Raw genomic sequence first — 5,737 nt, forward strand, 5'->3', positions numbered from 1 at the left:
TAAAAACAAAATTTCACCCCCCCAAAAAAAAACAAACAAACAAAAAATATATACACACACTATATTGCCAAAAGTATTTGGACACCTGCCTTTACATGCACATGAACTTTAATGACATTGCAGCCATAGTCCATAGGGTTCAATATTGAGTTGGCCCACCCTTTGCAGCTATAACAGATTCAACTCTTCTGGGAAGGCTGTCCACAAGGTTTGGGAGTGTGTCTATGGGAATGTTTGACCATTCTTCCCGAAACGCATTTGTGAGGTCACGTACTGATGTTGGATGAGGAGGCCTGGGCCACAGTCTCCGATATAATTCATCCCAAAGGTGTTCTATCGGGTTGAGGTCAGGACATTGTGCAGTCTAGTCAAGTTCCTCCACCCCAAACTTGCTCATCCATGTCTTTATGGATCTTGCTTTGTGCACTGGTGTGCAGTCATGTTGGAACAGGAAGGAGCCATCCCCAAACTGTTCCCACAAAGTTGGCAGCATGAAATTGTTCAAAATGCCTTGGTATGGTGATGCCTTAAGAGTTCCCTTCACTGGAACTAAGGGGCCAAGCCCAAACCCTGAAAAACAGCCCCACACCATAATGCCTCCTCCACCAAACTTTACACTTGGCACAATGCAGTCAGGCAAGTACCGTTCTCCTGGCAACCGCCAAACCCAGACAAGTCCATCGGATTACCAGACAGAAAAGTGTGATTCGTCACTCCAGAGAACACATCTCCACTGATCTAGAGTCCAGTGGCAGTGTGTTACACCACTGCATCCGATGCTTTGCATTGCACTTGGTGATGTAAGGCTTGAATGCAGCTGCTCAGCCATGGAAATCCATTCCATGAATCTCTCTACGCATTGTTGTTGTGCTAATATGAAGGCCACAGGAAGTTTGGAGGTCTTTAGCTATTGACTCAGCTGACAGGTGGTGACTTCTGCGCACTGTGCGCTTCAGCATATGCTGACCCCACTCTTTCATTTTACATGGCCTACCACTTTGTGGCTGAGCTACTGTTGTTCCCAGTTGCTTATACTGTTAAAATACCACTAACAATTGACCGTGGAATATGTAGTAGAAAGGAAATTTCATGGATGGACTTATAGCAGAGATGGCAACCTATCACGGTACTACGCTTGAATTCACTGAGCTCATAATTTCACAAATGTTTGTAGAAGCAGTGTGCATGCCTAGGTGCTTGATTTTTCAAGGTGTAGGTGTCAAGGAAAGTTCACAGGCACACACACACAAAATTGTAGCACCCCCCTAGTGTAAGATGCTAGGTAAAGCTAGTTCTTGGCTCCTTCTGTAATTCGGGAACAGTAACAATTTTCTCTAGTCTGTTTATGATTTCACAGGCTCGGAGTTTGAATGTTTCCCCCTACCTTTGGTAGAAACTTACAGAGCTTATGGTGGGAATTTCAAATAGCTGGCATGAATATTTACCATGCCCTTGCCAATCTCTGGGGAGATGTGCCCAGAAGGTGGTCAGGGAGGTGGTAAATAGCCTGAAGCCCAGAGGAGACTGCATCTTTTCCCCATCAGGGAAGGTTCTGAAGGCTTCATGGGGTTCTTTACCAGTGAAACACATTTTGTTTTGAATTGCTTTTTTGCCAGGCAGGGCTAAGACCTGGGACTCATCTGAAGCTGGATTCAGGATTTCGCTACCAAAGGATTGGGTCTGGAAGGAGATTGCTACTCACTGGACCTTGTCCAGGAAGCTGGAAGGAGGCAGCTGTCCTGGGAACCTGTGAATAAATTACCCTGATTGACCTATTTGACTGTGCAGCACCCCAGAAACTGCACTGGTTACCTATAGCTGTGCAATGTAATAAGATGCCAAGAGACTATCCTCATGATCCTCAGCTTTAAGGCCTTAGACTGAACTGAGACTGCCTCATGATCCTCAGCTGTTAGGGTTTAGACTATGTTCTATCCACAAGGAGAAGAGTGTACTCAGCTTAATGTTTCTGAGTGTTTTGGAGTATCCATGGCCCCATCCCTCTTTTGTTACAAGATTTCCAAGCAATAAATTACAAAAAAGACAAGTCTCTAGACCAGGGGTAGGTAACCTTTGAGAGGTGGAGATCTACCTGAACAATATGAAAGAGATCAAAGATCACCTGGGTTCAGCACCATTTAAAATAAAAAAAATGTACTAGCAAGGCTTAACTAAATAGCAAGGAAAATGTAGAAAAATATAATAAAACAAATCTCACTGTAAAAATACAAACTTAGCCTACCTTAAAAATGGACAGTTTCAGTCAGTAGGGTAGTGGATGGTGTAAGTAGGGCAGTGGTTATTGTCAGTCAATAGAGCAGTGAATGGGGTCAGTTAGCAGGGCAGTGGATGGTGTCAGTAGAAAAGACGTTGGTGTCAGTCAGTAGAGCAGTGGATGGTGTCAGTTGAGCAGTGGACAGTGTCAGTAGGGTAGAGGTTGATGTCAGCAGGGCAGTGGATGGTGTCAGTAGGAAAGACGTTGGTGTCAGTCAGTAGAGCAGTGGATGGTGTCAGTTGAGCAGTGGACAGTGTCAGTAGAGCAGTGAATGGTGTCAGTAGGGCAGTGGATGGTGTCAGTAGTTTTTATTTTTATATTTTTATTGTTTAATATTTTTCACAATTTCTTTAGGAGCCTTGTTGAAAGGGGAGCACTTGGGGGAAGGGACAGGCAGCAGAAAAAAGGAGGAACAAGGATGGGAGGGACAGCAGGGGAGGTGTTTACAATGCCCTGGATTTTCCTCCTGCACTTTTCATATTAACAAGCTGGTAATTGGTTGCTAGGAATGACTTGGCAACAAATCACCTGCGGGTTAATATGAAAAGTTCATTTGGCCAGCGACTCCTTCCACTCTCCGCTGAGCACTGAGAATGTCGGGAGCGGAGGAGGAGGCTGGGGGAAAGGGGCGGAGAGGGACCTGTGTGCAGTCTACCTTTCACCAGCCTGCAGTCCAGCTGTTGATCAATGGGTTGCCAACCCCACTCTAGCCTATTTATTGGAGCTGGACTTGTGCTTAGGTGAATGGGCAGCCTCTACACTATTGGGGAAAAACTAGTTAACTTCAATGGTGCTCCTATGGGAGTAGCGCTGCATCATTTTACAAAATTTTATAAACATTAAGCAAATATGTATATATATTTTATATACTGTGTAATTTCTAAAGTCCCTTTAACACTGCTAATGCTGTTATAATAAGATCCCCTTGTCAGTTTTTTTGGTGGATCTAAATGGTAGCTTAATGTTAGTCTGTGGGCAGACAGATTTAAATGGACATACAGTCTGCCCCTCTACACCCTGACTGAGTGAAGGGAGAGCAGCTCGGATGATGTGTGGGGGTCTAGGGGGTGTGAAATTAGCCACCCCGGAGGTTCAGCAAATCTGTGATCAGTTTAACATGGAGGTGGAGCAGAGATCTGGGATGAATTTTGGCACTTTTGAAGCCATGGAATGGAACTCCGCTTGTTACGGGAGCGAATTACTTCATTAAGACTCGTGTTGGAGATGATCAGTATATACATCTGCAGGTCTATAAGAAGCTACCGTGTTACCAGGAGGAAATGAGCTTCACCGCCTTCCAGATGGGCAAGAGCGGACAAGACAACATTGTCCACTTTGAACTCAACGACTGACCAATCTGATTGCTGCTCTCTACTGTTAGATTTACTACTTTTTCTTTGTAAAATAAAAAATGCTATGGACATGCATTTACATTTGATTACCTCCGAGTCTGTCTAGATCAAAAAAAAAAAAAATGTTTGAGGCCTTTTCTGTTTTTTTCAGATCTAAACGTGATGGATCAGGGGGTAAAGAGATGTAAACGGACACACATCCATTTACATCTGCCAGCCTGTAGACCTAATATGGGACTATTAAACTTCCTTTTTCCCTCCATTAAAGGATAGAGGAAAGAACTGAACAGACACGGATGTCACAAAAATTATATCCATTCTGTTCTGCTCCATTTTAACAGGAGATGCCCCCCCTGTATATAAAGGCCCTTAAACTGTCATAAATTAAAATGTTATTTGGTAGCCTGGAGGCATTTCGGCACCATTACTATACAAAATGCCCACAAAAGGTTTATTTCCTGCTTGTGTAATCTGGTAACATCTTTTCTCAGAAGTCTGCATTTAGAAGTAACATTTTAGGCATCCTCTACCATATAATATCGTTATTAGTTGGTGTAACTGCAAACCATAGGGATCCATAGCACTATTTTGGTCTTTGGTCTCCCCAAGCTACCTATTCTCTGCATTTACTTCTCTTTACAGTATCCAGCACATCACAACAATGGTCATTGGCTTACTGTACCACTGATTACAGCCATTTCATAGCCGTACTCAGTGGTAGTCTAATATGCTCTTATCAAAACCCTTTTACACTAGTGATCAAAGGTATCTTTTACCCCAGATAAAAGCCATTTCAGTTATACTGGTGGTCAGTGATATAATTACTGTGATTGGTTGGAAGGGGGCATACATGCAACAGTGTACAGAACGTGTGCAAAATCATCCCCAGGATCGGAGACCAGGCAACTACATACAGTACATCCGCCAACAGAAAATGACTGTACATGGGTATATATTGGAACTTGCATGAAGCTGTACATTTGTGTGTGACTGTATGCAAATATTGACATATGCCCACATACAGCAACGTTCTCTAACTGCTTTCTATACGCAGCAGCTTGGACTTCCGGAAATGATTTTACACCGTTGCTGTATGCTCTTGCCTTTTCGGCCCGTGCATGGACCCTTAAAGAATAGATATGGCTTGGCATTACATATCTATAACATTTTACATGTTGCAAATGTAGAATATGTTGTTGTTTTTCTGGATTTTGCTATAAAATGGAACATCAGAGAATTACTTGTTTATTAAAACACCTCAGTGTCTTTAAATTTAAACCATCTGTTATTTTTAGTATGCTTTCAGTGCACGCAAGCTCAATGTCAATATAATTACCATCCAATTTTTGGCTTTAGCGGTTTTGCTTGCACCCCTGGAAGCTGCTTTTCTCATAGCAGCAACATGTTTACAATTTAGATCGTTAAAAAGCCTCTATTTCCAAATGTAGTTGTCCAGCTTATGACAAAGGAACAGCATATGCTCACAATGCCGCCATACAAGAATACAATCACTCAAGAAAAAGTTAAATCATTAGCTTAATGTTTCAGTCTGTGACCAGGCTTGTTCCTTTGCTAAACCTACCTCAAAATTATCCCTCCCACCCCCCAAATGCACTCCTATTAGTAATCTAAATATATACTGTTGCTATTCTTCTCACTGATTGATTTCATTGCCACTCTTTTTTTTCCTTATTACTTCCCAAATACAGTATGGTTTTGGCACAATCACAGCTGCCACTGTGCCTGTTCTACCTCAAAACATATGCACCAGTCTATAATTTATGTGAAATCATCTACAAAAAAAAGATTCCTTCTTGCATTCTTTTGTTTTGTCCCAAATACCACAGGGAGCAGCAGGTGCGGCTTGTAACACACTTGAGGAAACAAATTTCAAGCAAATTAATAGAAGCAGTGAATTGAGGAGTTCTAGAGAAAGTCACAGCAATGGATGCATTGTAACTAACACTAAATATATTTGTTTTTGTGCCTCCATGTTAATACTTTGTAATCTGCTCTGAAATGTTGTCAGCTTGAAGTATATAGATGTTTATTTTTTATACCATATTATAGCTTACTATTCTTATTACTAGAGATGAGCGAAGAAATGAAA

The 5,737-nt window shown here is 42.1% G+C and overlaps 1 pseudogene; it reads left to right on the top strand.

The window, feature by feature from the left end:
- Positions 1 to 3,323: 3,323 nt before the first annotated feature.
- Positions 3,324 to 3,627, top strand: LOC149458468 (cystatin-A pseudogene; annotated as a pseudogene).
- Positions 3,628 to 5,737: the final 2,110 nt, after the last annotated feature.

Source organism: Staurois parvus, unplaced genomic scaffold (genome assembly GCF_062004578.1).
Source record: "Staurois parvus isolate SC_StPar_1 unplaced genomic scaffold, SC_StPar_1.0 ptg000287l, whole genome shotgun sequence".
NCBI lineage: Eukaryota > Metazoa > Chordata > Amphibia > Anura > Ranidae > Staurois > Staurois parvus.